Below are 21,630 nucleotides of genomic sequence, written 5' to 3'. Positions count from 1 at the left end.
TTTATGTTTGTTTGTTTGTTTTTGTTCATAATTTTGTGAAAACTATTAAAAAAAAATTAAAAATAAAAAAGCCCACCATACCCACAATGGGTATAGTGGGGAAAAGGGAACGATGTTGCTCAGGGACTTTTTAAAAGCAAAGCTCACAGGGGAAGTCTAACTAGCAAGAGTCACAACTGTTGCTGTTTTTACTTTTGCTTCTGGCCATGGGGTGAGGAAAGAGCCATCGGGCTGAAAAAGTTTTCCCACCCCTTTGCATCCACATGCTTCTTTCTGTGGCACAGTGGTTAAAAGGTTTAAGAGTAGGATCTGAGAGACCAGGGTTCAAATCCCTACTCGGTCTTGAAGCTCACTGAAGAGAAGAGTTTTGGATTTGATATCCTGCTTTATCACTACCCGAAGGCGTCTCAAAGCGGCTAACATTCTCCTTTCCCTTCCTCCCCCACAACAAACACTCTGTGAGGTGAGTGGGGCTGAGAGACTTCAGAGAAGTGTGACTAGCCCAAGGTCACCCATCAGCTGCATGTGGAGGAGCAGGGAATCGAACCCAGTTCACCAGATTACGAGTCTACCGCTCTTAACCACTACAGCACACTGATTCTCCAGTGGCTTTCTACACCACACTGGCCCAAGCTCACTGGGTGACCTTGGGCCAGTCACTGCTTGTCAGCCTAACCTACCTCACAGGGTTGTTGTGGGAGAACCATCTACGCCACCTTGGGGGGGGGGGAGGTGGGATATCAATGAAATAAAGAAATACTTATCACCACCCCAGATCCTGTGCATAACGGCACTGGCATTGCATTTTAAAGACGTTCTGCCCTTTTAAGCGTGGTTGCCATTTGAAGAAGCATTGAAAAAACATCCAAAACTTATTACCTGCTCCCATTATGTTTTTAAAAGAGCAAACTCCAGGATTGCTTTAAAGTAAAAAAAACAAACAAAAAAAAACACTTCACTGCAGTGTCGTTTTGCCAAAAGCTTGTGCAGGCTCGGTGAATTCCATCAGGGAATATTGGAAATAAAATTTTAGTAGGCTGTGCTGTTTCTTTTGGGAAAGTTCCAAACTAAAGTTCTTTTTCTTCTTTTTTTGCTCAGTGGAAGCTGTTGCAGATCTGTCTGAAAGCCGTTGCATGGATTATTCTGGAGCCTACCCGTAGTATCTGTGGGGAAGGGAGGGGGGCAAAATATTGTCCCATACCTTTGAACGGCTTTGGGAAGGTTGTCTTGCTGCTGCCTAAATCCTTATTTTGACAAGTTCAGCTTCATGGGATTCCCGCCAGCTCTCTGGGGACCTTTTGAAAGCAGCAGAATCCAATTGTGAAGTCTGTGTATACATTTATCCAGAATACTATCTAGGAAAACTGACAACTTCCTGATCTGTTCTTAGGTTCTCTTCATATACTGCACAAAGATTCTAAATGTGCTAAGCTGAATGTGCTTAGAACATCCATTGAGAACTTCTCGCTCAACTTGGGAGGTCCTGAAGTGGAGCAAGGATGTTGGGGCCCTACCATTAGGCAAAGTGAGGCAGCTGCCTCAGGTGAAAGTCTGAGTGGCAGGAAATGGACAGAGCAGTGTTGGCCAAACACCCTGTTGTACGCTCCCTAAGCTAGTCTACTTGCCTTTAAGGGCAATGGAGGATGCTATCCAATCACTAGTGTTAAAGTAAGATTCATCCAGCCTGGTTGACTTGTATGCATGGAATGAAGGAGGTGCCATTTTGTCCTTCACTTCAGGCAGCAGAATGCTTTGGAGCCACGTCCCAACCCTTCCCACTTTTTGCCCTGAAGAAGTGTGCATGCACACGAAAGCTCATACCAATAACAAACTTAGTTGGTCTCTAAGATGCTACTTTCATTCTGAAGGAAATCAGCCCTGAGTGCTCACTGGAAGGACAGATCGTGAAGCTGAGGCTCCAATACTTTGGCCACCTCATGAGAAGAGAAGACTCCCTGGAAAAGACCCTGATGTTGGGAAAGATGAAGGGCACAAGGAGAAGGGAACGACAGAGGACGAGATGGTTGGATAGCGTTGTCGAAGCTACCAGCATGAGTTTGACCAAACTGTGGGAGGCAGCGGAAGGCAGGAGTGCCTAGCGTGCTCTGGTCCATGGGGTCACAAAGAGTCGGACACAACTAAACGACTAAACAACAACAACAAAGGTGCTACTGGAAGGATTTTTTTTTTATTTTGTTTCGACTGCGGCAGACCAGCACGGCTACCTACCTGTAAAGCGAAACACCAGCGAGTCAGGACTGATGGCAGCTTCTTGTAGTGGGGTTACTCATTTGCAAGCCTGATTTGTCTTGCATTGTGCATGAAGCATGTCTCATAGCAAACACATATCATTCCACTAAATAAGTTTCCATTAAAGAACTCGATTGAAGACTAACCATGAGAAATGGCTGTGTTCCCATATCTCTCTTTGAGCCAATCTCAATCTCTATGAATCCGAGCCTATATATTATCTCTATGAATCTGGCTATCTACAGAAAGCATTAATAAGACCCATCTCTTACTTTAGCATTTGAACAAAAAACTGATCGCATCTATGGCGATGTTAGTTCTCCTACTAACCATAGTGAAATGCTATCACCACCAGTTATGAAGCATTTTGAGTTGTTAATAACCCAATTTATGTTCATTATCGAGGTAGCTTTCAACTGCTAGTGGTGTGAGATGTTTGTTATTAGTATTTTGCTCAAACAGCAGGTTGTGAGTGATAAAACACTGTTGTTTTCTTTAAAAAGCAAAAGAAGCTTTTCATTGACTATCTCTGGTATAAGGGACTACAACTCACATCAGCCTCAGTCAGCATGGCCAATGGATGATGAGATTTGTAGTCCATCTGGAGGAAACTCCATTGGCTACCACTGGGGAAATAAGCCCAAAGGTCATCTAAGCCCTTTGGTCATCTTACCATGACCTAATGTGCTCTGCTGTAAGCTAATGCTTATCCTTGTTATTTTAAGATGTATCTAGAGTTAAAACTATTTAACTTGTTCCTTTTTCATTGTCCAGTATTTGCTGGATGCTCAGCAAACTTGCCTCACTTAGATCCAAAATGGTTTTCCTTTTTACTCCTCTGAAGCCTATTTTTAGACTTGCCAGAAGCCTATTCCGCGTGGTCCTGGAGCTTTCAAAGTGCACATCGATCTTAATTTTTTAGCAATTTCCTCCAGCAAAAGCAAGTTATAATTAACAGTCTCCTCAGTTTCATTGCCAAGAAATTCTGGCCACGGTCTTGCGTTTCCTCCTAAGTGCTGCCCTCCCCTCAAATAAATACATACTTCTGCACCTTGTTCACACATTATTTTGTTTCCTTAACATCTCACAATTACTGCCTTTGAAGGGATGAACCCCCTAAAAAAGAGAAGGGAAGGCTTTTTTCTATGAAGGGACAATTGGGGTCTGCAACTGATATTGGTGGAGTCAGTTGCATTGTGGGATTGCTACCGCATCTCTCTCTTTGACACTCCATGTTGGGGGGTTACATGACATTAGACACACAGGGGTGTAGCAGGGGGGCCATAGCCCTGGGCACACAATTTTGAGGGTGCTGTGAATGCAGGGAACCCCGCTGAGGGTCATTGGGCAGCAGAGCCAAGCCTGGCCTCGCTGCCATGTCCCCAGCCCCCTCACTGAAAGGCTGCCTTGCCAACAGGGGGTGGGGATTTGCCAACCAAGGGATGTGTCACCTGTCCAGGCTCCATGTGGTGAGCACTGGGCTGGTGAGGCAGTTCTGTTTACCCTCTTGGAGAGCCAGTTTGGTGTAGTGGTTAAGAGCGGTGGACTCGTAATCTGGGGAACCGGGTTCGCGTCTCCACTCCTCCACATGCAGCTGCTGGGTGACCTTGGGCTAGTCACACTTCTCTGAAGTCTCTCAGCCCCACTCACATCACAGAGTGTTTGTTGTGGGGGAGGAAGGGAAAGGAGAATGTTAGCGCTTTGAGACTCCTTAGGGTAGTGATAAAGCGGGATATCAAATCCAAACTACTCTTCTTCTTCTTCTTCTTCTTCTTCTTCGAAAGAAGATAAAGTCCCTACCAGAGAAGAATGGCAGATTAAGTTGATGGATTACGCCGAAATGGCTAAAATGACTGGGAAAATCAGAAATCAGGAAGGTCAAAATTTTAATAAGGAATGGGGGAAATTTATTATTTATCTTTAAAACCATTGTAAACAGCTAAAATTGTTAGTAGGATTGGAATAACGCTTGTACAGTGGAACCTCGGTTGTCAAACGCTTCGGAAGTCAAATGTTTTGGCTTTTGAACGCTGACAACCCGGAAGTGAAAGCTTCCATTTTTGAACGCTCCTCGGATGTTGAACGGCTTCCAGGGTGCATTTCTCCATTTTTTAAATGGATTTTGCCTACTGGCAATTGCACCTCGGTTGTCGAACGTTTTGGAATTCAAATGGTCTTCCGGAAAGGATTATGTTTGACAACTGAGGATCCACTGTAGTTTAATGATGAATTTTGGATACAATGGAGATGTAAAAGATTTGGATTATCATAAAAGATGCAGGAGGAAATGATTAACAATAGGACCCACAACGGGAGGAGAGAAGTCCAGGAGATTCTTTGGAATCTTGTTTTGATGTTATATGTTGGATATGTGATTGTAAAATTTTAATCTGAAAAAACAAATAAGTAATTTATTTATTTTTTAAGTTCTGTTTACCCTCTGGACCTTGCTCCTGCCCTGAGTGCGCCCTCGGCACCAGCAAATGCCACAACTTCGTTGCACATAGTTACAGATTTCCCGGATTGGGGTGGGAGTAGGTTATTTTTAAACTCTTCCATGGATTTTTAACTAATCTAGGATATTGTGTTGTTGGAAAAGGTTTGGAAAATGGCAACTGATATGTTCAATGGGCTCACACAACTCCTCTGTGGGAAAAGCTTAAAACATCTGGGGATTTTCAGCTTAAAGAATTTAAAGGACTTATCCACACATATTTTTTGCCACACTCTTTCCAGGCACATGTCTGTGCTTAAAAGCTCTGTGTCCAAGCATTTATTTCTATGTTTTGCCTTAGAACTTCCCCCTCAAAAACCCACTCTTTAGCACTCAACTGGAGCAAACGTCAATTTGGATTTTAAGTGAGTTGCCATTGGCTCTGATTGAGGTTTAAAGAGCGGGTTTCATGGGGAAAGCTCAGGAGCAAAAAAAGGGTACTTGAATACAGAGCTTTAAAGTGTGTGACCCGTTCCTGGAAAGAGCAGAGGGAAGGTCAGTGTGGATGAGCCTGTGATGGCCTGGGAATCGGATTCAGAGGCTGAACCTGAGGAATCCCAGCCTGCACAGGAGTCCCTGCCTCCAGGACCAGCTGAGCCGGGGCTGGGGCTTGAGCCTGAAGGGTCCTCACCTGTGCTGGATCCTCAGGTGCAGGCACCAGCTGAGTCTGCTCTGGCTCCGGAGGGGGTGGAGGACCCATTGCCTGCAGGTGCTCCACTCTCAGCCCCGTCAGGGGAAGGTGAGGTTGCCTCTGGGTCCGGTAACCCTCCAGCCTCTCCTGAGCTGCAGAGGCTCAGGGCAGAGAGCCGAAGGAAACTAAGTTCTCGCAGGAGTAGTGCTCACCTCCAGGCCAGGAGAGGTGAGTCACCTGTGGACTGGGGCCGCCCTATGCCTCGGGGCAGATAAAAGCCAGCCAGCCCAGTCCCAGGTTGTGGGAGCAACATTGTTGGTAACCTGGTCCAGCTGGCACCCTGTCCTGCTTTTCTGCCAGAGTTCCTGACCACACCGGACTCCTTGCCTTGGACCCCGATTCAGCCGTGATGGACAGCCTCCATACCACACCCTTGACCTCAGACTGGACTTGGACCATGCCACACGGTAACCCCCTGGGACCAGCACAGAGCCCAAGGAGGCAGCATAATGGAAGTTTATTTTTTTTAAATGTCATGGTGTGGATAAATTGGATTGAGAAACGTTTTCTTACCTCTCTCAAGCGCTAATACCTGTGGACATCTTTTGAAGCTGAATGTTGAAAGATTCAGGTAATAATAATAATAATAATAATAATAATAATAATAATAATACAATTTATTATTTATACCCTGCCCATCTGGCTGGGTTTCCCCAGCCACTCTGGGTGGCTTCCAACAGAACACTAAAATACAATAACCTATTAAACATTAAAAGCTTCCCTAAACAGGGCTGCCTTCAGATATCTTCTAAAGGTTTGGTAGTTGTTTTTCTCTTTGACATCTGGTAGGAGAGCGTTCCACAGGGCGGGGGCCACTACCGAGAAAGCCCTCTGCCTGGTTCCCTGCAATTTGGCTTCTCGCAGTGAGGGAACCGCCAGAAGGCCCTTGGCGCTGGACCTCAGTGTCCGGGCAGAACGATGGAGGTGGAGACACTCCTTCAGGTATAGTGGACCTGAACATATCAAAGGACATATCAAAGAAAGTAATTCTTCACACACTGCATAGCTGAACTTTGGAACTTGCTTCTATGGGAGGTAGTGATGATCACCAACATAGATGGTCCCAAAAGAGGATTAGACAAATTCATGGAGGATACGGCTGCCTGGGTCTTCTAACTATCATGACTATGCTCTCACTTCACAGCCAGAGGCAGTAGTGCTTCTGAATATCAGTTACTAGGAAGCTGACGTGGGTGGTGCTATGGTCTAAACTGCTGAGCCTCTTGGGCTTGCCGATCAGAAGGATGGCGGTTCAAATCCCTGCAACGGGACGACCTCACATTGCTCTGTTCTAGCTCCTGCCAACCTAGCAGTTTGGAAGCACACCAGCGCAAGTAGATAAATAGGTACCGCTACGGTGGGAAGGTAAAGAGGATTTCCGTGCACTCTAGCTTCCATCACCGTGCCCCGTTGTGCCAGATAGCACTTTCCCTATGCTCAAAGTGGCCAAAATTATATTAGTAATGCTCATAAAAACCCAGCAATGTAGGCCACGATTAATACTTTGGGGAGCCCTGCCTGTGGAAACCCTTTGGAAGCTTCGACGGGCGTAGACTATGGCAAGCTAGCCGAAGCACATTGTGCCATTTCTTGGTATCTGTGCCGATTCCCTGTGGTTTTACCTGGCACAATTCAAGAAAGTACTTATTGAAGGAATGGGAGAACAGCACAGAGACCTATAAAGCACTAATGCAAGAGGGAAACATTGGTGTGACTTGTGTGTGCAGGCGCTGATGTGCACAGGCTCTGAGGTAGTGTGGCTTACTTGCCTAAGGCAGCAAAAGATTTGAACCCAAGACTTCCCAGCGCATGATCAACTCTTAACCACTATGCTATGGAAAATCTTTGTTTGATAGGTGCCATTAACATTGTTTCTAAGAGTTCCATAGCAGATAGTTCGAGGCAATATTTATGGTTGATCAATACCTCATAGCTTGGATATATTCATATATTTTCTACCTTGGTCAACTGCTTTTTCTTTTTTACCATTTGCTTCACTTTTGTCTGCTTTGGCACTGTAATTCCAGCTCTCTGAGCTATCCCTCTTTTGTTTGCTTCACATGCTTTCCTTTTGCCCTTTTGTTTTTCCTGGATGTTCCTGCCATGTTAGTGAATGTAACTTTTCCATTTATAGAAATCCTGTTAGTTGTTGAGTCTAGGAACCACTCACCATTCAGCTATTGCCATAAAAGTAGTCTCTCTCCCTCTTTCTTTTTCAGTAAAACCCAGACAGTTGGGTGTGGGCAGGGAGCGATCCACTTGGCAAAATACGTCAAATTGATTTTATGGATAGATTTACCATTTAAGTCACACCAGGGATGATAACATCTGTCCGAGGAAGAAGCCAACTTGCTTACTAAGGGAGCTCAGAAACAAAATATTGTTGCTCTTAACTTTTTACTCTGAGTTGTGTAAGACAAACTGACATTAACAACGGCTTACTGTAACAGCAACAACTGCCACTAAGTTAGTGCGGTTCAAAATATACCGTATTTTTCACTCTATAAGACACACTTTTTTCTTCCTAAAAAGTAAGGGGAAATGTCTGTGCATCTTATGGAGCGAATGAGTGGTTCCTGGAGCCAAATTGCCCAGGGGCAAAAAGCAGATCATGCTTCTTCTTCTTCTTCTTCTTCTTCTTCTTCTTCTTCTTCTTCTTCTTCTTCTTCTTTTTTGAAAGAGGGAAGTGGGTGTTGAAACAAAGCCGCTGATCGTTTGTCAATCAGGGAGAGAGATAAGGGACGCTAGAGATAAAGGAGGCTGCCTGGGAGGGGGGAGGTAAAGACAGCAAACTTGCAAAGGGGGGAAACAGGAAGACTAAAGCAATAAGGAGAGAAATTAGAAGAAAAGGAGGAGCAAAAAACTGCTCCAGCTAAGGAAAAGACACTAAGGGAAACAAGAGGGAAGGGAGTGTTGAAAGGAAATTGCTGGTCGGTGGGATCAGGACGCTAGCGGAGGCTGCCTGGGAGGGGGGAGGTAGAAGCCCATGGTTCCTCAGGATTTTTACATTGGGTCACCCCAAATTCACCATCAGATCACATAGCATGTCCATGGCTACAGCCTGCACCAAAAATATCACACACCCGCTGTTGCGTGGAGCTGCAATGGCGCAAAAATGTGGTTACAAAGCATGGATCCACATGGATCCTCAGGATTTTTGCATTGGGTCACCCCAAATTCACCATCAGATCACATGTCTGTGGCCATAGCATGAACCACAAAAATCATACATCCACTGTTTAATTCAGAATATTTTTTTTCCTGTTTCCCTCCTCTAAAAACTAGGTGCATCTTATGGTCAGGTTGTTTTATGGAGCGAAAAATATGGTACATCAAAAAGCACCAGCGCAAAAAACAACAACATTGGGGACTCATAATATTTCTTATTGTTCATTGTAGATCTGAAACCTTAGGTAGGTAGCAGAATATTCTTTTCCTAAAAAAAGGCCTTTTCTGTCCAGCATTGCATGCCCTGCCTCTTACATCACAATGCGAGAGTTCTGGTCTCCATGAGGACGAGCAGAAAACAGAAAGGAGGCTGCAGAGCCCTTTAGGCTCACTTTGGAAACAGGACTTGCTGAGTTGTGGCTGAATTCACAGAGGTCTGCTGCCATAATCTGTAACCGCAGCCATGGAGGAAACTGCTAGTCATAACGTCCACCACCAGGTAAGAGATGACCATTGGTCAGAGCCGAAGGGATAGGGATGGAATTGTTTTATGACCTTTAACATAACACGGAGTTTGGGGAGAAACAGAAATGTAGGAGGGCTTCTTGGAAATGATGATGCAGACAAGTATTGGCATGTAAAGGGCCTTCCATTTTTATTTTTATTTTTGATAATCATTTTTATTAGTTTTCAATTACAACCCAATAAATGCCTCATTATAGCAATACCAATTTACAATACAATTACTAATACCAATCGTTCAAATACTGAATTATATAATTTAGATAAAGTGGGCTAGAATTGATGGTTGATGATTTTCTTTGTTTCTGCGTTCCAAAATCTTATTCATTTCAATTACATTCCAGTCATCATAATAATGCCATTATACAACAACTGCAATATTAATAACTTCTATTTGTGTTGACACATTAAATGATTTATAAAACTACAAGTAAAGTACTGAAACTGTAAACTTGTTCTTCCTATGTGTGGCAATTATTCTGTCTGTGGCGTTTCTCCTATCCTTGTAAACTATCATCCTTGTAAATTATCATGGGTGGAGCTGATATCCCACTGTTGTACCAGAAATTTCTCCCTCACTCTGTCCCATGAAGGGTGTTCATCGGGTATGACTCCTGAGGCAAGAAATGGGAAATAAGAAGTCTAAGGAAGCTTTAGGAACATAGCTGTCAACCGTCCCTTATTTGGCGGGAAAGTCCCTTATCCTAGCGCTGTGTCCCGCTGCTGTCCCTTATTGATGATGTCCCTTAAATTTCCCGGGTTTCAAAGGAAGCAGCTCCTCCCCCTCCCTCCCTGCTGCGTTGCTCACCCAATAAGGAATCTGAGAACGACTGGGGGGTGGAGCTTGCATGCCTTGTGCTGATCAAATCGGTCGCGTTACCTGGGGACTTGCCTTTGCTCAGTGCTTCCCAGCGGAGAGGTGACGGTGGTTTTCCTTGCTGCATCCCCTTTGCTGAGTTGCTGTGCTGTGGGAACCACCGCTTGAGGCTTTGTTTGGCTGCTGGCTGGGCTTCCTGCCTTTGGCTTGGAGGGGCTCAGAAGTTGAACATACCTGTGCTTGGAAAATCCCTTATTTTGGCTGCTGATCCCTTATTTTTGAGGCTGCTGGTCCCTTATTTTCAAATCTGTAAGTTGACAGCTATTTTTAGGAAGGACTGAGGGCACTTCAAATCTTCCAGATTTGTTTATTTTATTTCTTTGTTTGATTTCTATACCACCTTTTGTCATAAGATCTCAGGGCGGTACACAGAATTCAATACAGGATAAAAGCAAGTAAATAGTTAAAAACAAAACAGTAAAACAATAACCCCCTCCTTCCTACAGACACATTTAAAAGGCTGTAGAATATTAATTGGCCAAAGGCCTGGTCAATGAGGAACGTTTTCGCTGGCATGTTGTGACGCCGGGCTGTTTTGTGCAAAGCAACTCCTTTTTTACTTGTGAACCTTGATTGGCAGGTTGTTGGGGGCTTTCTTTTGCCACCCATAACATAACAAGCTGCTGGCACAGCCCTGCTTGCCTTACAAAAGTTTTTAACGGCTTTTCAGTTGGAACGATTTCCATCCGTGGAAGTAAATGCTGTTTCTAAGCGGTACATTTTACTTTCCCAACCCCTTGCCTGCCTGCTCTATCATGAGCTGGGGTTCCCCTGCATCGTAAACACCAGCACTGATTTGGCGCTGGAGGAAATTGCTGATTAAAAGTCCATTTCCAATGGCCAAGGGTGCGCTGCTCAGTCAGTCTAGACTCCTAACTTGCCTCAATTAAAAGTTAATTTCTTCACAATGTTAATAGAAGGCCGTAATCCTGTCCACTTTACAACTTGACGTAAATCTGAACTGATGCCTCTACCTCCTGAAGTCATAGCGAGGTCACAGAGATCATTATGCTGGCAGCTGACATTGGCTAATCTTTTAGGCTTTAGTGGGTAATCAGTGGTTAGAATTAAATTTAACAAGAGAGCCTGATGTTGAGGGGTTTCTCTCCCCCTTAACTTTTGCCACCATTATCCATAGCACAGCCTTTTATATATTTACAGAAATATATTCTGTGGAATGAAACACTTTGCGTGTTGAGGTCCCCAGGGCCACCCCAATAACTCACACATCACACCAATATTTTTGTTTAAGGTTTTTGGCGTAATTTTGGCCACAACTTTATTAAAATACAAATATGTGAGTGGTTGCTTAGGCATTGGTTGCGACTAGCTGCCCCCACTGTGGGGGACAGTCTGACATTCCGCAAGCATGTGAAAGTCAGAAAAGGGGAATACACTTGGAGCTAGCGACGGAGCAGGGAACCTGCCCTCAGCCCTCCCCAAATGCAGCCAGGAGCTCTTGTAGTGGCCCAAGCCCCCTTGACAGGGTGGACAAGCAATAGTTAGCCCCCGATTCCTTTAATGGAATCCCTTGCAGCAGCAGCATCAGAGGGGCAGGCACAGCCAATCCATGCCCCTCAACCAACCAAACCATAAACCAATGCCTAACCGCAACCTTACAAGTTGTGACTATTTGCTATGCAGTAGGCAAAAAACCAACTGGCCCAGCCAATCTGCCAGATGGACAAAATTCCTACCGGGCCCCTGCCCCAAGAGCAGACGACCCCATGACAGGCATAGCAAGGTCAATGCGAACAACCCTAAATATAGGGAGGGGGGGGGACGGGCAATCCGATGCATTGGCAAAAAGAGGAAGCCCTAGACTCGTGCAAGGAGTTTTAGCATTTCTGGCTGGCAATCAACAAATGGCAACATTAACTTCTTCCCAATGACAAGGGAAGCCCAATCGCATCAGTGGCCAACGGTCGATTAGCCCGCCCCACAACTTTGGAGTGTCCTGGTGGCCCCCACCGCAACACGTGCTCTCCATGAAGGAGAACATGCTTTACAGAAATATATTCTGTGGAATGAAACACTTCCCCACAGGAATGAGAGAATGGATGGAGAAAATTCTGCACAAGGGAGAGAAGGAAGCCAACAGGGTTCACAAGCACCTGTTGCCACTGTGTGAAGCCCCATGAAGTTTGGGAATCCAGTGCATGAAACCAGTCTGTTTATTTCTAGGTGGAAGGAGGCAAAGGTCCAAGGGTGAAAGGAGGGTAGAAATACCAAGATAAAGGACTCAGCTACATTAGTAAAGAAACAGTGATTTGAATGAGCTATAAACATGGAACACCAGATGGCACCAGAGAGCAGGAAATTTTAAAATGCAGTTTTCCATAGAGATTTTTTTCTTTTGTTAAATAATAATAATAATAATAATAATAATAATAATAATAATACATTATTTATACCCCACCCATCTGGCTGGGCTTCCAACACTCTGGGCAGCTTCCAACAAAATATTAAAATACAGTAATCCATCAAACATTAAAAGCTTCCCTAAAACAATCTAATTTCTGATTTATTTATAGCATGGTCCCCCCCCCCCCTGTTTAGGTCCACCGAAGACTGCAACACATAGGTTCTTGTAGCCTTAACTCCAGGTTTCAAAACTTTTGCTATTTATGTGCAAAGTGGGACCTGTGAACCCCCAGGCCAAATCCAAAACAGAAAATGTGGATTTTCAGGTGCAGTGCAGATGAGCTTGAAAAAGAGGGGAGGCTAAATTATTAAGAGAGCTTAATCAGAGGCTTGTTCCTGCCTCCTAGTGGTGCTAGAAGAAAGTGTAGATAGTTGATTTATAAGTCGAGAAGTGTCATGAGATGTCTCCTCACTGAGTTCTAGTAACTTGGGACCTCAGCCTGGAATTTCCCTCAGCGGGTGGAAATGGAAACATATATCCTGTTCTGCCACAAGAGTACAAAACACAGATATGACATATTTGCCTAATTTGTTATTACTTGGTGTGATGGAAGGCACTAAAGTCTTTTCATTTTTCAAACTGCATCTGTTTAGCCACCTTAAAGCTTGTTCATTCTTCGGCTTGCAATCTGAATTCCAGCCTTCTGTTATTCTCATTGCTAAAATTAGGCAGCAGTGGATTTAGTCCAGAATTACAATTGGACTTTTATTTCTCAATCTTGCTGTAGTGTGGACATCTCCCTTGGGGAAGGCTCTACGCTTAAAGAGGTAACAAACTATTTTGTTAGGAACCATAGACAATATGTCTGGCTTCTTACATGAATCAAGAAAGGGGAGATTTTAATTGCAGATGTCTTCCAGATGGTGCTAATTTAAACTAAACATGTGCATGGAACAAAAGGACTTTAAAATTTTTTAGAATGAGTGGTTGGTGGTAGTGAGATTTTATGCACTCCTTCAAACACATCAGCTTTGCTCTGTATGTGTTATGCAGTACTAAAACAGTCTCTTTTCCTTTTCTTACCAAATCATCGTTATTTATATGCACATTCATTTCTGCAAGGTCTCCAGTTCACTGATAACCTTTCCTCGGCTTATTACACATATGAATCTGTACTTCAAATTCTGCTTCCTGGAATGCAGAATGAGGTCCAACAAGCCTGGAGGCAGATGAGCAGCCTGAGGAGTGAAAGGAAAGAGAGCTCTGTGTTTATCAAAGTTTATCAAAAAGCAGCAAGCCAGTTCAAAGTTAATCTAATCAGCGTGTTATTGAATTAAAGGCTAAACAGGTATTTCAGGGCTTAGCTAGACATGGCAGTAGCATGACCTGTGTCTTAAAATGTGGGTTGCACCACTGTAAAGCCAGGGAAGAGGGCAATTTAAAATGGAGTGGCCAGCTGCTAGACTCTGGCCTTTCTTCTGGTTGGGTTCATAAAGATAGTAAGCCACTGGAAAACGGTAGCATTGTGTAATATTTGGGTTTATTTGCAAATACTGTATACAAACAGAGAATAGATGGATGCAAGCAGTTTCACCACCACCATCATTTATTTATTTATACCCTGCTCCAAGCAGAATATTAAAAGCAGGGTGGCTCCAAGCAGAATATTAAAAACATGATAAAACATCAAACAATAAAAACTTCCCTAAACAGGGCTGCCTTCAGATGTCTTCTAAAAATCGGATACTTGTTTATTTCCTTGGTATCTGATGGGAGGGTGTTCCACAGGGTGGCGCCACTACCGAGAAGGCCCTCTGTCTTGAGTTCAATGTGGTTTACTCTCAGCTAGCTGTGAATAGCATTGCAGGGCGGCGCCACTACCAAGAAGGTCCTCTGCTTGGATCCCTGTAACTTCACTTCTCGCAGTGAGGGAACCACCAGAAGACCCTCGGTGCTGGACCTCATTGTCCAGGCTGAGTGATGGGGGTGGAGATGCTCCTTCAGGTATACAGGACTGAGGCTGTTTAGGGCTTTAAAGGTCAGCACCAACACTTTGAATTGTGCTCGGAAACGTACTGGAAGCCAATGTAGGTTTTTCAGGACTGGTGTTATATGGTCTCAGCAGCCACTCCCAGTCACCAGTCTAGCTGCCATATTCTGGATTAGTTGTAGTTTCCGGGTCGGTGGGTTAGTTGTAGTTTCCGGGTCACCACTGAAGGTAGCCCTTCGTAGAGTACATTGCAGTAGTCCAAGCGGGAGATAACCAGAGCATGCACCACTCTGGCAAGACAGGCTGCAGGAAGGTAGGGTCTCAGCCTGCGTACCAGATGGAGCTGGAACACTGCTGCCCTGGACACAGAACTGACCTGCGCCTCCATGGACAGCTGTGAGCATACTTGTAATACCAACAAAATCCATTGCCTCACATCAGATTTCCAGAGAAGCACCCCAAACTGCAAATGTCTTTCACTTTCCAAAGTTCAAACCTTATCCTCTGCAGTTGTAGATGAAACAAGAGAGAGGATGGTTGGTGCTGAAGGATAAACTTTTAAAAATATATCAGAAATGGCAAAAGGCAAACAGTTGCAGTGATTTTCTAGTGTAACGCAATACTTATATTTTCAGCTAGTGAAGCTGAAGGGAAATGCTAATAGAATAGAAGGGAAATGCTGGCAAAACCACCACCAGATCAGGATGGAAAGAGCACAGCTTCTTTCTGCAGGTGGAGTTAATTTTATTATTGTGATTTTTCACTAACAGATTAAACATCTGTCCCAAGCCACATACATACACTTACATGTTTATTAAAATTCATCATGCTGATGAATTTTCATGATGATTAAGAAAGAATGCAGTTGCAGACTGCTGCAAGATGTGGAGAGAATTCAACATTGAGAAAATTAGAGGCCAAAAGAACAGTAGTGGAGAGATTCTTCCATCCCTATTGGCAGGGCTGCGAAGGACCTTTGTCTGCGAGAGAGGCTTCAAGATCTTCCCTGCCAGTCAGAGAGTACTAGGTTAAATAGATTTGACTGAAAAGAAAGCTTCATGTGCAGTTCTGGAGTTTGAGATCAAAAACAGTTTTATTCCAAAACACTCCGGGGCTCCTGTCTGATCGCTGTGAGCGCTGTTATGGGAACTCATAGTACATTCCTTATGCTTTGTGAATTACACAATTCAAAAGTGTAATGAAGAAATATATATAATATATATATTTTAAAAATAATGGAGAGAGGGAATTTTCTAGCAATCCCATAGGGATTCCTAGTTAGGGAAGTTCCATAATTGTACAACAGCCCTATGACTATATTTCAACACACCCTTTGCTTTTCAAACATGGAACTCGGTTGGGCTTTGAGGTATTTCAAAATGTGGTGGGAAGGTTTATAGGAGACAAGAGTGTCACATTTTGAAAAGCTCTTAGCTATGTGTTTGTGTTGGCTTAAAATGCAGAGTTACATTTTACAGTGGCAATATCTGCTCGCTTTTATGGTACGTTATAAAGGCAGAGCTAACCGTGATAAATCTAGATAAGGCTATAAAATTCAATGTGACTGTAACTTAAAGTCATGAAATGGGAGGAAGCATAACATTTGACACATGGTCTCTTCCTAATGCATGTTTGCACTGGGAACTGAGTATGAACAGTTAGAGAATACTCTGCTCATATGCAATGGTGATTCATTCTGGTACCGACGAGCTCCTGTGATGTTGTTGCCAGTCAGACTAGCTTTGGACAGGGCATCCCCCATCTTGGCTGGGGACGATGTGTTCTGCAGTTCAACTACAGCCTCAGGCGTGCTCTCTAAAAAATGGTTTGCAGGTATAGAAATTGAGAAGCAGGAAAGGGACCCAAACAAGCCATTGTTTACTGCAACCTGCATTGCTGTGTTCCTGGCTAAGATGGATCAGCTGCCTGCACTGTTCCTGGTGGTCCAGCCCCCAGGAACAGAGACATCATCATCACCACCACCACCCACCACCATATTTATACCCTGCCCATCTGGCTGGGTTTCCCCAGCCACCCTGCCCAGCTCCCAAAAGAATATTAAAAACACAATAAAACATCAAACATTAAAAACTTCCCTAAACAGGGCTGCCTTTAGAAGTCTTCTAAAAGTCAGGTGTTAATTTCTTTGACATCTGGTGGGAGGGCGTTCCACAGGGTGGGCCCCACTACTGAGAAGGCCCTCTGCTTGGTTCCCTGTAACCTCACTTCTCGCAGTGAGGGAACCGCCAGAAGGCCCTTGAAGCTGGACCTCAGTGTCTGGGCTGAACGATGGGGGTGGAGACACTCCTGACAAGACCCCCTCTTGGCCTCACTGATGTTCTCCAAAGGAAAGCCATGCAATACATTTGGCACCAGTTTGTGCAGGAGTTGCCAGAAGGAGGCGTACAAGGCGCTATCCAACTGTCTTGATTTGTGTGGATTTACTCCTTAGCCTTTCCTTCTCCTGAAGATATTCTTGCAAGGCAGTGGAGGTTTAGGGTCAGAGTTTTCCTTCTCCTTGATGGAAGACCTTTGCAGGTTGGTGAGCCTCATCTGCCTCTCATTTCTCTCTACGGCACATGCAGAAACCACCTTCTTCACCGTTGGACCCACTATTAGTCTCATCCACGCAATCCATCAGAGCCAGTTTTTGCAGCAAGGGAAGTCCCTAACTCACTACAGGTTTGCTTGAGACCCATCGGCTACATTCACCTGGTTTAACTGGCAGGTTGAATCCATTCCCAGGGTGTGGCTGCTGTCACATGCTGACAGCTTATCTGGGAGCCACAGGTGAGAGCTGAGTGCAGGGTGGGGGACCAAAGGTGGACAAACAACCCCAGAAGGAGCATGACATGTCCCCCACCAGAGGAACTATCTCTCCTCAAAAGATTCCATCAACGGTGTCTCCGAAAAATTGTACACATCACTTGGGAAAACAGGCAAACTAATGCAAAGTTCACCAGTGTCAAAGCGATTTTTCTTCATATAAAATCTTATGAAAGTAAGTGTTGATTACCAAAAAGAAAGGTGAGAGCCAATGTGGTGTAGTGGTTAAGAGCAGTGGACTCGTAAACTGGTGAACTGGGTTCGCGCCTCTGCTCCTCCACATGCAGCTGCTGGGTGACCTTGGGCTAGTCACACTTCTCTGAAGTCTCTCAGCTTCACTCACCTCACAGAGTGTTTGTTGTGGGGGAGGAAGGGAAAGGAGAATGTTAGCTACTTTGAGACTCCTTAGGGTAGTGATAAAGCAGGATATCAAATCCAAACTCCTCCTCCTCCTCCTCCTCCTCCTCCTCCTCCTCCTCCTCCTCTTCTTCTTCTTCTTCTTCTTCTTCTTCTTCTTCTTCTTCTTCGTCAACATCAACTTCGTTGGACTGGTCATGTTGTTCGGATGTCTGATTATCATCTTCCAAAGCAACTACTCTATTCTGAACTTAAAAATGGAAAGCATAATGCTGGCAGTCAACAAAAGAGGTTTAAAGACTCTCTCAAGGCAAATCTAAAAAAAATGTAGTATAAACACCAACAACTGGGAAACACTGGCCTGCAAGCGCTCCAGTTGGAGAACAGTCTTTACCAAAGGTGTCATGGGCTTTAAAGATGCCCGAACTCAGGACAAAAGGGAGAAACACACCAAGAGGAAGGCACATTTGGCACACCCTCACCACAATCAACTCCCACCCAGAAACCTATGTCCCCACTGTGGAAGGACGTGTGGATCCAGAATTGGCCTCCACAGTCACTTATGGACTCATTGTTAGAACTGTGTTTATGGAAGACAATCTTACTTGGCTACGAGTAATCACCAAAGAAGAAGATGAAGACTATCTCTCCCCTAACACCCCATACATGTCTACTGAAAAGTAAATCTGACTTGTGGGTATAGCAGGGATGGGGAACCCATAGCACTCCAGATGTTATTGGACTGAGGTTACCATGAGCTCTAGCCAGCATGGCCACTGGCCAGGGATGTCTTTCCCCCTGGGGTACAGGATACCAGCTAGAATCCACTCCATTTCCCCCCTAAACCTGTTTTGGATGCCAGCCTTCTCAGTATAGACGAGAGCTTCAGGTTCACCCCTCTTTTCCCAAAAGAGCCAAGAGGACTTAATCTCAAACCCCAGAAGCCCTGCTCCTCTGATTGCAGGCAAGGTGATGTTGGCTGTGCCTATAGTTGAGGATCAAGGTGCTCTGCATGGGCTGAACAGCAACGGAATAGGATAATCCACAGAAGATAATCTACACGCACATTTTAACAGGGCTCAGTTTATATGAAGTCATTAGAAAACTACTGAAGCAACCTGATTGCGGGCAACAGCTGTCAGATTTATGTAGACACAGCTGTACGTCTCTTCGAACTGAACGAGCACAAAATTGTTCTTGCAAGATAAACCAGATTATCTTTAAGTGAGGAGAAAGCTGTTAAGCGAATGATATATAAATGGATGTGAATCATTTGGCAGCCGCCAAGATGAACACCTGACGTACCCTCTAGGCTGTGGTGTAGCTAATAGCTAAATATGCTTCTGCTATGAACACTGATATCTAGGAGACGCTTCCTACCACCTTCCCCTTGTCCCTGAGTTGAATCAAATAGCATTTGAAGCATGGATTTGTTATTCAGACACTATGTACACACCACACATTTAAAGCATACGCTCCCACAAAGAATTCTGGGAACTGTAGTCTACCCCTAACAAAGCTACAATTCTTAGCACCCTTAATGTATGGTTACCAGATTTTTTTCAATGAATCTGGGGACACTTTTTTTTTTTTTTTTTTTGAAGCTGAGTAGTAACAGGGAGTCAGCAGTGGGGATGGTGAGGCAAAAGACCCTGGGCCCAAGCACACATGCATATTGTATAAAGGTGCAAAGCCCCTCTTTCACACCCTGTGAAACATAAATATGCAGTTTTAAAAAAACTGGGCAACGGCATGCTGCCTGCCTATGACTCCCAAGGCTTTCCTGATCTCCTACCCCTTTCCCCCTTTGTTTTGACAGATCGGGGGAGGCTTGGGAGTCGCGGGCAGGCGGCCGTTGCCCAGTTTTTTTAAAAAAACTCTAAGTATTTATGTTTTGCAGGGTGCGAAAGACCATTGCACCTTGCCTGGCAGACAAACCGTGTGCCTTGCACCTCTCCTGGGCAATGGACACCCGCCTGCGACTCCTGAGCCTCCCCCAATCTGTCAAAACAAAGGGGGAAGGGGGCAGGAGATCTGTCCCGCTGGACGTCCCTGGTTCACCTTCAGCAGTGGCGACGGCAGCGAGCAGCTCCTGAAGCCAGCCAGAGCCAACTGCGCTACCAGGCTGGCACCAGGCTGCTGAGACTGCCTTCCACATTTCCCATGGAAAGATTTGCAAATCCAGGGACTGTCCCCGGGAACCAGGGACGTCTGGTAACCCATCTTAATGTCCTGATCCCCTGGCCTACCTAGCAGACAGACAGTGTGCCGAGACAACGTTCCAAGTCCAGAAGCCAATCCACACAAGCCAAGTCCAGAAATCAGGAAACGCAGTCCGGGGTCAGTCCAGGTAAGCCAAGATAGGAGTTCAGCAGTCAGGGTACAGTCCAGAGTCAGTCTCAAAGTAGAAACACATGAAGGTCCAAGGAGAATCCCAGGTGAGGTCCCTCAACACGGGCAGTTGGCCAGACCTCAGCACCTCAGCTCTGATGCCTTCTTACATTAGGACTGCTATACGTCTGGGTTTTCCCATCTGGGAGTCGGGCTGTCAAAATGGCGTCTGGGCAGATTTTTGCCGAATCAGCAAAATGTCTGGGGAAACCCGGACTTATGGCAACTTGGCCATTATTATTTTTTAAAAGAAAAAGGCTATAAAAATCCAAAGAAGCCCAAAGACATGTTTTGGGAGGGAGATGTTCAACAACTTTGACCCCCCCCAAAGGTCATCCAGAGAAAAATGGCAGATGAAGTTAATGGACTATGCTGAAATGGCTAAAATGAACAGAAGAGTCAGAAATCAGGAAGACCAAAATTTTAATAAAGAATGGGGAAAATATATAACTTGATCTTCAGACCATTGTAAACAGCTAAACTCGTTAGTAGGATTGGAATATCACTTGCAGTTTAAGGTTGAATTCTGGACATAATGGAAGAGGCAAAGGATTTGGAGCATCATAAAAGATGCTGGAGGAAATGATTCATAATAGGACCCACAAAGGGGAGGATGGAAATCCAGGAGATTCCTTGGAATCTTGTTTTTATGATTTATGTTTGATTTTTCAACTTGAGGCAAGTTGAAAAACCAAATAAATGGTTTTTAAAAAAGGTTAAAAAGGTCAACAACCTTGTCTGGATTTTCACTTCTGGGAATATGGCAACCCTATACTGTGTCTGCTGATTGCAGCATCTGGGCTTGATGTGGCCTGGAACCCTCACCTGCTCTCAGCTTGCCCCAGCTGATGAATCACATGCCTCCTTGCTCACCTGGCCAGCTAGTGATCCAGGCTGCAGGCCCTCTGCTTCCTGGAATGCCCCATTCACTGTTCCCTACATCTTAGGACCTGCCATGTTCATGGGCAAGGGAGCCTTTCTGGCTCTGGCGAGGGGTCCCACTCCTCGTCTTCCTGTGCCCTAGCCCCTGTCCCCTCATCATCCTCTTTCACCCCGTGAGTACTATCTCCACCAACCTCTCCTTCCCCCTCCCCAGATTGTTCCTGCGTGACACACTCTCAGCTGTACCCCCCTCGCCGGGATCCTCTTCCTCCTCTCTGAAGCCATGACACTTAACAGACGACAGTTTCCAAGATTCTTTTAGGACTGTGTGTGCCTCCTATGCACTTTAAATAATGGTTTGTACACAGCCGTATAATCGTAGGAATGTGTAGCTCAGATTTTGAGAATATACACATTCTCATGTTTTGGACAGTACCGTTTCTTCAAGCACGCAAGATAGCCACAGTTAGCTCATATTGAAAGTATTAATCTAAGAGTTGTACATTGTTTCTAATTCCTACCCATACTTTTCTGAGTAAAATAAAGTTTCCTGGGACTCACTGTGTGGTGTAGGACGGTAACTCTGCCTGCTAGATAAAAGGCACATACCATATTACTGCCCCTTCACCCCTCCATTAATTTTCTTGCTGCCATTAAAAGGTTTACAGCCCCACTGAATATTCATTTTGGTGGGGTTCTAAAAACATTTTAAAAAATGATCTGTGGAGTCATTCGCCAGATCAAGTACTCAAACGCACTATTCTCCTACTTCCCAGGATCCTTAAAAAGGCAAAATGCCAGTTTAAAATGTTAATGC

The 21,630-nt window shown here is 44.8% G+C and overlaps 1 protein-coding gene across 2 annotated transcripts in view; it reads left to right on the top strand.

The window, feature by feature from the left end:
- Positions 1 to 9,066: 9,066 nt before the first annotated feature.
- The window catches only part of FBXL7 (F-box and leucine rich repeat protein 7), a 211,465-nt gene continuing 198,901 nt past the window's right edge, over positions 9,067 to 21,630 (top strand). The window contains exon 1 of one of the 2 annotated variants that reach the window (XM_081873094.1): positions 9,067 to 9,102. The gene's annotated coding sequence lies outside the window, so the exon portion shown is untranslated. Of the gene's footprint in view, positions 9,103 to 19,867; positions 19,891 to 21,630 lie in introns of those variants that run through there. The other variant, XM_081873093.1, reaches the window with a different exon arrangement.

The sequence above is a fragment of the Podarcis erhardii genome (assembly GCF_964252035.2).
Source record: "Podarcis erhardii genome assembly, chromosome: 8".
Taxonomy (NCBI): Eukaryota; Metazoa; Chordata; class Lepidosauria; order Squamata; family Lacertidae; genus Podarcis; species Podarcis erhardii.
The sequence above is the reverse complement of the archived record's forward strand: the minus strand, read 5'-3'. Positions and strand labels throughout refer to the sequence as shown.